We start from the raw sequence: 10,653 nt of genomic DNA, 5'->3' as shown, positions 1-10,653 counted from the left end.
GGTAAGGTGGAGGGTCAGAGAAAAAGAGTTGGATTGGCCAGGTGGCATCATTGATGGCGTCAAGTGTGGCAGTGGTAGTGAGGTTGGCCCAGGATCGGACATTGTTTTGTTCTGCTGTGCATGGGGGCTGCTATAAGTTGGTTCCGACTCGATGGCACCTGACAAAAACAATGGAAATGAATATTCTAAGCAAGGAATCAAACTGGAATGAACCAGTTCAAAGCTATGAGACCTATTTGACCCATGGTGGTGGTGGTGATGTGCCGTGGAATTGGTTACAACTCATAGCCACCCCGAGGCTGTAAATCTTTATGGGAGCAGAAAACCTCATCTTTCTCCCACAGAACAGCTGGTAGTTTCGAACTGCTGACCTTGAGGTTTGCAGCCCAATTCGTAACCACTAGGCTACCAGAGATCCTTGTTAGTACCCTTCATTTTATTTCCATGCGCTCCACAATTAAGAAAGAGTTTAGGTTTGTTTTGTTTTTTAAAGACTTCGGTAGCCAGTACTTATGAGTACATTTAATTAAACCAAATGAATAAACTCTCAGGAACTCCTGCTTTAAGTTGGGCCATTTGAATAGAATTAAAGTTTTGTTTTGTTTTAAAATGTCAACCAAATGAGAACAACCACAACTCCAAAAAAAAAATCCTCTGATTTCTGCTGGAGAGGGAAAGAATGAGTCACTGTTATAATATGAAGCATCTTAAATGAAAACTAGAAAGGACACCACCAATTTTAGACAGTAAGATGGGTGGGAGAAAGGAATTTTGCCAAGAAAGAAGACTGGTAGTATTCTGCCTAAGTGTAGTTCGCAAGACCTACTGTTAGTGCCACTGGGGATAATTGGGGAAAGCCCTGACAATGTACTTTGCTCTAAGGACCCTGGTCCTCTTTCCTGGCAATCTTGAAGCAGCTCATATCAGGCCTCTTGGCAGAGGCAGCTAGCAGCACCCAGATCTACAGACAAGAAGTTCTGCTCTCAAACCTTGCAGAAACCTGTGCGCAGTAGCAAGGAAAGCATAATTCAGACTCTCATTCCTGACAGTAATGCCAGTCACTGGGAGTAGGCAAAACCACAGGCCAAGTAAAGAGGTGGTGATGGTGGTGGTTGTGGTGTGCCACTGAGTTAGTTCCAACTCATAGTGGCCCTGTATGGGATTTCTGAGGCTATAAATCTCTATGGAAGTAGAAAATGTCATCTTTCTCCTGAGGAGCACCTGGTGGATTTAAACAACTGACCTACAGTTAACAACCCAACTCATAATCCACTATGCCACCAAAGCTGCCAAGAGGAACGTCTCATAATTACAGTGCTGGTGATTGTGAAACTTAAGTTATCATTAATGTTATGCCTTAACCTAGCAAAGAGATAAGGTGGCTGGCTGTGAATTTAAAAGATGCCCCATAACGAAGGGGCATCCTCTCCTGGATGGGGCCTCATGGAAGTTGTTTGTTGATAATACAGCCACTGAGCCAGAGAAGAGATAGACCCACCCAGAGAATGATAGAAAAGGAAAGCAAAACAAGGAGGTCTAATTGATTTAATATTTCAAAACTTACTCCTTTTTGCCTATGGGTTCAGGCTTCCTGTCCACTTAGAACTCTCCCCTAGCTATTTCTTAGAGCCCTAGAGAGGTTGTAGTGCATGTGGACTCTCTCTGCCAATGCAAATGTGTCTCTTTCAGGACATTCCTAATGTCCTGCACCGTACTTCCTTTATGGGAAAAGAGAATTCTTCCTTTCTTAGTGACACATTCAGTTATAAGGAGCTCTCAAAATAGGCAAAGAAATCGATCTTTTAGATTTCGTAAAAACTCTATCTCTTAGTAGGATTCAGGATCCAGATTGCGTCTGAAGGATAGGAGGTGGGATGGACTCCGGTGATAGGTCATTCCAGTCATTCAAGGTCTGACAGGAATGGAATCTTTGTTCCTATGTCAGCTTGTAAATGTCTTCTGCTGTCTTCTCATGAAGAGACTTCTCTCCAGAACTTCTCAAATCCCTCTTTCAAATAAATTTCAGCAAGCCTGCCCCATCCATTTGTTAGACCTTTTTCAGCTTCTGTTTTTTTGTTTGTTTGTTTGTTTTTTAAATGTTTTATTGTGAATTATGTGATAGTTTATATGAGAGAACATTATTTTACATTCATCCTATCATATATTGTTTCATTGCCATGGTTACAATCCCCTCCATGCGTCATCAACCAGCCAAATGGTATACACTACAAGCCTGCCCCCGCCCCCCCCCCCGGCAGCATACAGCCCCTCTCCCTCTCTGTGTCTAAAGTCCCCAACTGCTCCATCTCTCATGTCACCATCTCTGCCTCCATCTCAGGCATCACTGCTTCTCTGGGTAGGGTCCCGCTCTCTGCTCTTCTCCCTTGATGGTCCCAGGGACCTCCACTCCTAGACTGAAAAGTTAATCACTCCCCTCCTTGCTATAAAATGTCTACCTTTACATTTCCGACCCTCACAATCAGTCCTGATAACAATTATTCACTATTGTATCACAAGAGACCCATCTGCATTTCATTTCACCAGCCCCGCGTAGACAGATTGGATACTATTCAGTGGAGAGTCTACCTTCCTTCATGCCCTCTGGATCTAGGTTCCCTCTTAAAAGATTGTAAGCCAGTCACTTCTTGCCTTTGTAGCCTCCTGCCCCCATTTTGGGTAGCCAATGTCCAAGTTGCCCATCCCTGTCTACTCTGTGTATGGAGGGGTGGGAGTGATCCTCACTGTAAAGATTTGTTCCCTCTTTTGAGCTACTGTATCCATAGGTGTAGGTCAAGTTCATCAAATTGTATCAGATTACTCTTTTTTCCATTTCTTTCTTCTTCTGGTTGAGCTCTGATCATCTAGTCATTGAAGCCAGGTCAAGTGGGTATTATATGCATATGACCTCTCTTCTTATCAGCTGGATGCTTCACTCTCAACTCTAGTCCTCTGTGGCTATGTCACTTACTCTGGGCCCAAGAGTCCCCAGGTGTTGCCACACTAATGGCCAACCAGATCTCCATCCGGGTTCACAGGAGTCTATTGAACATTGTAGGGCTTATCAGCTTCTGTTTTTACAGCGCAAAAGAAGAGGTTGGTATGGGGGGAAGGTGAGAGACATGCAAGTTGGTAACTCTAGGTGCAGGAGTTAGAGGTCTTGAGTTAAATAGGAACTTTAATAAAATACCTTGAAAAGAAAAACATTGGGTTATGAATATCTTCCAGAACACAATGATGAAATGCATGGGAATAGAGACTGTGGGAATTCCCTATGACCAGGGGCAGTAGCTAAGTTAGTGAAGAAGCATGCAGGGTGGCAGGTTGGAGTGTTCAGACTGTGTCTTAATTTCTTAGGACTGCCGTGACACAAATAGCACAGATAGTCACTTTAAAAAATGGAATTTTATTTTCTTACAGTTCTGGAGGCTAAAAGTCCAAATCAGGATCTTGGCTATGTATGTTCATTCCTTCTATGGGCCTCTGTCCTAATTTCTGGTGATGACTGGCAACCTTTGGTTTTCCTTGGTGTCCCTTGGCATTCCTTGTCATCTCTCTTTCCCCCGTGTGTGTTTCTACATCTATTCTGTTCTTTTTATAACTCAGAAGTGACTAGCCTAGTGCTCATGCTACTCTGGTATAGCCTCATTAATATAACAAAAGAAAACCTGTATTTTCAAACAGGATCACATCTATAGGACCTATGGGCTAGAACTTCAATACATATTTTGGGGCTATACAAGTCAATTTATGCCAAACCATTAGGAAAGAATTATGAAGAATTAATGAGGTCAGACAGTAAGTCAGGCTTAGAAACCTGAACCACCTCCACTAACTCTTCAGAAAGCAGAGGTTGAGAATGACTTTAGTGTTATCAAGTTCTTTTTATCTGGGTTAAGATAAATGTGTGTCAGGAAAGTTGGTGGATTCTATGACAAGTGATCACATGGCTAAACTGTTAATAGTTTTGTGGCAATTTAAAACAATGGCTACCAATTCTTTAAAATGTGTTCCATTAAGAGATGGGGCCTACATTCCCTACCTCAGATCTGGGCAAGTCTTTGAAAGCTTTGACTATGGCAGGAGTCAAATTATGTGACTTCCAAAGGCTAGGTCATAAAAGCTTATGTCTGGTTCTTTTGAGACACCAGCCACCATGTGACTATCCCAAGGTGGCCAGGATGGAGAGATCTGATGAAGGCTTCTAGGCAACAGCTGAGCTCAATCTTCCAGCCATCCCCAGTAAGACACCACACATGGTCTGAAGTCATTTTGGACCCTCCAGATCAGCCCATTTGCCAACTGAGTCTCACTAATATCAATTGATGTCACAAGAGCAGACATTGTAAATTTTTGACCTACAGAAATTGTGATAGATAATAAAATGACTCCTTTTGTAAATCACTTAAGTTTTGGGGTAGTTTATTTTACAGAGATGGGAAGTAGAGCAAGCATACATTTCTAAAGTTCCTCTTTTACCTGTTACTAGTACTGGACTGCTAACTGATGTAGGATCATTAGACTGTGGACCACAAGGTCAGCAGTTCAAACCCCCCTGTTGCTCCCCAGAAACCCTATACAGGTTTGCTATGAGTCAGAACCAACTCTACAGCACTTAACAAACAATAACCAAGCACTGGACTGCTAACTGCAAGGTTGGAAGTTCAAATCCACCAGGTGCTCCTTGGAAACTCTATACAAGGTCACTATGAGTTGGAATCACCTCAACAGCACTTAACAACAACAGCAACAACAGGTGCCATGGAGTCAATTGTGACTCATGGCAATCCCATATTTGTCCGAGTAGAATTGTACTCGATTGTGCTTTCAATGGCTGATTTTCTGGATGTAGATCACTAGGCCTTTCTGCTAGGTGTCTCTGGATAGACTTGAACTTCCACCCTTTTGTTTAGCTGCCTAGAATATTAACTGTTTACATTATCTAGGGATTCCAAAGTATCTCTTGTTCTAGGAATATTTAGATTTACATTCACATTGTCAGCTTAGGATGGATGGTAGTTGACAATTGTAAGGAATTGATACTGCCAGAGAGAGGTTGGGGTAAAAAGTGAGAGCTCAGAGTTGGAACTTAAAATATTTTTTCTTATTAGTCTGAGCAAACCCGGAAAGGTGTGTATATAATAAAATGTTATATAGCTATTTTATGGATATGCCGTTTGGTCAGGTGGGACTCCATGGAGAGAGAATTACAGTACCAAATTATAGACGGAAGGCCCTGTCTGACCTAGATTCTGATTTTTTAAAAGAGTGATTATAGCTCTGGAGGCAGAGGTTAGGTCTCATGGCCTCCACCAGGAAACACGTTTCTTAACCGTGGGGGATACTAAATTACAGCTAATTACAGGCTGTCTGCTAAGATTTTCTAATTACTTCATTTGCATTCGTCTTGCTTTCCTGAGGAGCCTATGAGCTTTTTGAAAGCATCTTGAAGACAGGGGCACACTTCTCTGGGTTTTCTACCCTAGGCAGAGCCCATTTCTAGTTCTCCTTTGTATAAAAGCAAATAAACCAACAACAACAAAAATATGTGTCATCGATCGATTCTGACTCATAGTAACCCCAGGTTTTCAGAATAGAATTTGCATAAACCCATGTCATTGACACAGTGTCAGACAGTGAAGATTTCCAAGGCATGGTTGTAACTGCTTCTCTCTCCCCTCCTCTCACCCTCAAAGAACCAAAGCCCAGGTCTGACTCACAGACTGGTTGGCTCTTATATCAGACCCAGAGGCCCCCTGAAGCCAGAGGGAATAAGGATCTATCCTAGCCATAGCAAGAACTTTGAAAAATTAAAAAGAAGGAAGTTAATTAGAAAATATCTAATTAGAGAATGAGTTCTCTGGAAGAAATGGAATTAACCAATGATAGACCTTATTCAAGAAGCGTTGGACAGGAAAAATCAGTGGTGTGTGCTAGAGTCAGGTCACTTGGTGACATAAGCTATTAAGCGCTTGACTACTAGCCCAAAGTTGGACAGTTAGAACCCACTCAGAGGTACCTCTCTGGATTGTACTGGTTTGTGAGGGTCAACTGTACATGTCTTCTTAAACACGATGTTCAGTGAAATCAGGTTGCTAACTTATAATCAGTGATGGTTCAAGTATTTACACCATGAAAATTGACAAATGCTCCAATTAGTTCTTTTTTCTTTTCCTTAGAAATCCAGTTGTTAAAAATTACCATCACACCACTACAAAAATCTAACTTTAATTTCTAGCCCTTGATCCCATGTATAGATCTAGAAACCTGTAGTGGAACTCTGGCCCTTGCAGTATTTTGATTCCTCCAAAGCTGATGTCTTCAAAGTAATTTGCACAAAATGACTTATTGAGGTGCACAAAGAAGACATCAAATTTTTATTCAAATATTTTCACCTAATGTCTTAATAGTTTCATATTCTTTATTTGGTGTATAGTATATAAAATATATTGCTATAGCCATCCTTGCACATATTTTATGTAAATATATACATATTGGGGAAAATCGATGCTGAATTTAATATATTATTTTTTTTTTTCTTTTTAGTTGAAAATACATGAAATAAAATCCTTACTTTAGAGTAAGGGAAAAGAGAATCAGTTCTAAGGATTTCAGAAACAGTGATTCGGGAGTGGCGTGTGCGGGATAGGAATGGAAGGATGACATTAGAAGGCACAAGGGAAGATAAAAGGAGAAAAGGTGGCCTCATTGATATTTTAGGCTTCGATAGTTTAATTAACATACAAGAAGGGCGGTGGATCACTGTAGTGACCAAGAGAGTGAGAACCACTCCTCTCATACAGCCAGAAGGCGAAATCTTCACAGATGTGCTTCAGTAACTGCTGAATAGACAGAGGGGCTTGTACCACAGATCACTGGGCCTAATCTCAGAGATTCACAGTCAGTAGATCTGGGAAGTGGCCTGAAAATGCACATTTCTAGCCAGTTTTCAAGTTAGGTGCTGCTGCTGGTCGAGGATCACATTTTGAGATTTTAAGAAGAGTTTAAAAAAAAATTTTTTTTTTTTAACGCTAAACCATGAACTCCGATGGGTAGAATGAGAAAGTTAACAGTGTGGGAGCCAGGAAGGAGAGAAAATTGGGTTTTCAGCTAGAAAGAAAGAGGAATGCAGGTGATGAGCGTTGACCCAGAAGGCTTAAACTTCTGGTGTTGCTTAACATCAACCGGAATAGAAACCATACTGAACCTGCTGTTATTGCTAGCTATCTTTGAGTCCACCCATGTACAGCACTGCCCATTACTGTGCCATCCCCACGATCAATGTGGTATATTGGACCCATTTCATTAGCTGAGTTTTGGGAGTAGGTCTTCAGGTCTTTCTTCCTAGTCTGTCTTAGTCTGAAAGTGACTCTAAAACCTGTTTAGCCTCATAGTGAAACATAAGCCTCAACTGACTGATGGATCAGGTACATTGGCTAGCACTTGAATCCAAATCTTCCTCATGGAAATTGAGCTTTCTATCATCAGGAGCTCTGGTAGCGTAGGGGTTACGAATCGGGCTGCGAACCTTAAGGCCAGCAGTTCGAAACTACCAGCTGTTCCACGGGAGAAAGATGAGGCGTTCTGCCTCGGAAACCCTTTACAGGGTCGCTATGGGTCGGATCCGACTCGATGGCACTTAACAACAACAACAATCATTGAGTCACCCAATGTTTCATACACTTACTGAGTTTATTGAGTGCCGTGGAGTCATGCTGTATAAAAACTCCTGGGCATTGACCTTGAGTGAAGATTGTAATGGTGAGACAGGAGTGGTTTGCATTGGTGAAGGAATAGTAGCATGGTTCAGCCAGAGCTCTGAAGTCCACACCAAAAGTTTACCTTCCTCTTTTTTCCCCTCACAGAATTCATGCCCTTGGTTAGTCATACTTGTAATCATATCTCATCTCTCTTAATGAAAACTTTTCTCAAACACTCTGGAAAGATAACTTTAATTCCCCAAGAGGAAGAGAACACATATGTCTGTTTTGAGACAGGAGATTGCAGGTCACAGCATGACCTTGTCCCCACTGCTTGAACCCTGCAGGAGAAACATGGTTTTCCTAGCACTGTTTATAGCAGTATCAGGCAGTTGTGTTTACCACGGACCTCTGCTTGCACATCACTCCCTTTGAGTCCAGTCAGGGGCTTCCGAATCAATAGCCTTTTTTTCTGTGATTTTTACTTTACTTTCCCTTTAGCCATGAAATCAGTTACAGCCCTAATATGTTTTTTTCCCAGCATAACATATGTTTTTAAACATCCAATCTAAGCTTGCCCAAATGTCCCATAAATGTTCTGAGGTGTTGCCTAGGAGTATGCCCGTTGGAGTATGTGTATTAGCACTGTCATAACGACTCTGTACAAAGATTGGCTGCGTGCCAATGATGGTTCCTGCTTTCACATTTGCCTTTATATTAATTCTCTAGAGATCGCCTTGCTATGAGATTAGACATCCTTGTCTCCCCATACAACTACCATTTTCTTTCTTATCTAATGCAAATGACTGTTCTATCAATCCAGCTTCAGTTTCTGTACCAGCCACACTTACAGTGATGGGTATGTGCCACGGAGTCGATCTCAACTCATAGTGACCCTGTATAGGGTTTCTGAGGCTGTAAATCTTCACAGGAACAGAAAGCCTTACAGTTTAGCTTATATTTTGTATTATTTTTGTTTGGGTATAGATTTCTAACTAGATTGCAAACTCCCTGAATAAAAATTTTCTTCTTTGTATCAACCATAATGTTTTACTTAGTATAGTGGTTTTGTAAAGTAAGGGCTCGATATTTGTTGATTGATTGAAATGAAGAAATGTGTTAGGGCTGTTAAATTTGTTATGACAGAGAATTAGCTCAGACTAGTATCTGCCTATCCAAAATGAGAAATTTGGCTAACTACTGAAAAACTTCCAAAGTTATTATGACATTTCCAATTAATTATGTATTTCCAACTATATTTTTCACTTGTATGCATAATTGTTATTAGGTGAACAGTACTTATACTTAAATGCTTAGTAGTGAGAGTACACAAGAGTTGTTGTTGTTGTTGTTATGTGCCGTGGAGTCGGTTCCGACTCATAGCGACCCTGTACAGGGTTTCCGAGGCTGTAAATCTTTACGGGAGCAGAATGCCTCATCTTTCTCCCGTGGGACAGCTGGTAGTTTTGAACTGCTGACCCTGAGATTCTCAGCCCAATTCGTAACTACTACGCTACCAGAGCTCCTTACACAAGAGTAAGTGACTGAAATTTATCTGTAATACTGTACAGCCAAACCAAAGTCATTTAAAAATTTTCTCTTCTTGCATCCTTGCTGCTTAAATGTTGGCATCCTAACCCCTATTCCTTTGTTATGTTAGTGAGGCGTGTCATTGTAGGTTGTGTCTTCAACCTGATCCCTGATTACTTCTGAGTTATAGAAAGTGCAAAGTAAACACAGACTTGGGTACACACTGCGTAAGACAGATGTGCCATGTGAGGATCCTCTCTAAAGACAAGAACAAGGAAAGAATCCACATACCCAAAGAAGTTTCTCTTTCATTACAATCCCTTCCTCTCCTACCACCTGGTGATGGTGGTGGTGGTGGTAGTTTTCTATGGAGTTGGTTCTGACTCATAGCGACCCTTATCAGATTTCTGAGACTGAAAATCTTTACAGGAGCAGAAAGTCTTATCTTCTTCCCACAGAGCAGCTGCTAGATTCAAACTGCTGGCCTTGTGGCTAGCAGTCCAGTGCATAACCCATTACACTAACAAGGCTCTGTCTCCTACCACTTATAGGTAGCCAATTTTAGAATTAATTTCTGATTAATTCTTACATTTCTTAATAGAAATATAGGCAAATTGATAGTCCCCTTTACCTCTTTTTATGTAGGCAGCATATAATATATACCTTTTCACACCTTGTTGTTTTCCAATTAATCATATTTTATAGTGATCGCGCCATAAAAATTCATTGAGACTGCTCTTATTCATTTTATGGCTGACTGTTTCTCCATTGTATGGATGTATATCATTTATCTAGTTGTTGTTGTTATGTGCAGTGAAGTTGGTTTCAACTTATAGCAACCTTGAAGTTCAAACTGACTTTGCAGTCCAGCATATTAATCCACAGCACCACACCTGGACGGAGACTAGACACCACAGGTTACTCAACAAATTCCCTACTGGTGGACACTTGAGTTGCTTCTTGTCTTGCCAGTACGTATATTTATCCGTTGGGTCTTTTGTTTTTTCCATGTATACAATCACTACTGGTGGGGTGCTGTAGGATTAGCATTGGACTTCGAACCACAAGATTAGCAGTTCAAACCCACCAGCTGCTCCTTGGGAACCTTATACAGGGACACTATGAGTTGGAACTGACTCAACGGCACTTAACAACAACATAACTAGAGATTGTGCTATCTATTGTCTTATACCTAATTTTCAGTTCTCTGAGTTCTGGTAGCCTAGTGTTTACAAATCGGGCTGCGAGCCACAAGGTCAGCAGTTTGAAACTACCAGCTGTTCTGTGGGAGAAAGATGAGGCAGTCTGCTCCTGTAAAGATTTACAACCTCAGAATCAGGGTCGCTATGAGTCGGAACCGACTCCACAGCACATAACCACCACCACTTCTTTTAATGGACTTCTAGTGTGGATCAGCACTAGATTG

This window comes from Chrysochloris asiatica, unplaced genomic scaffold (assembly GCF_000296735.1).
Source record: "Chrysochloris asiatica unplaced genomic scaffold, ChrAsi1.0 scaffold00061, whole genome shotgun sequence".
Lineage (NCBI taxonomy): Eukaryota > Metazoa > Chordata > Mammalia > Afrosoricida > Chrysochloridae > Chrysochloris > Chrysochloris asiatica.
This window is presented reverse-complemented; position numbering follows the sequence as displayed.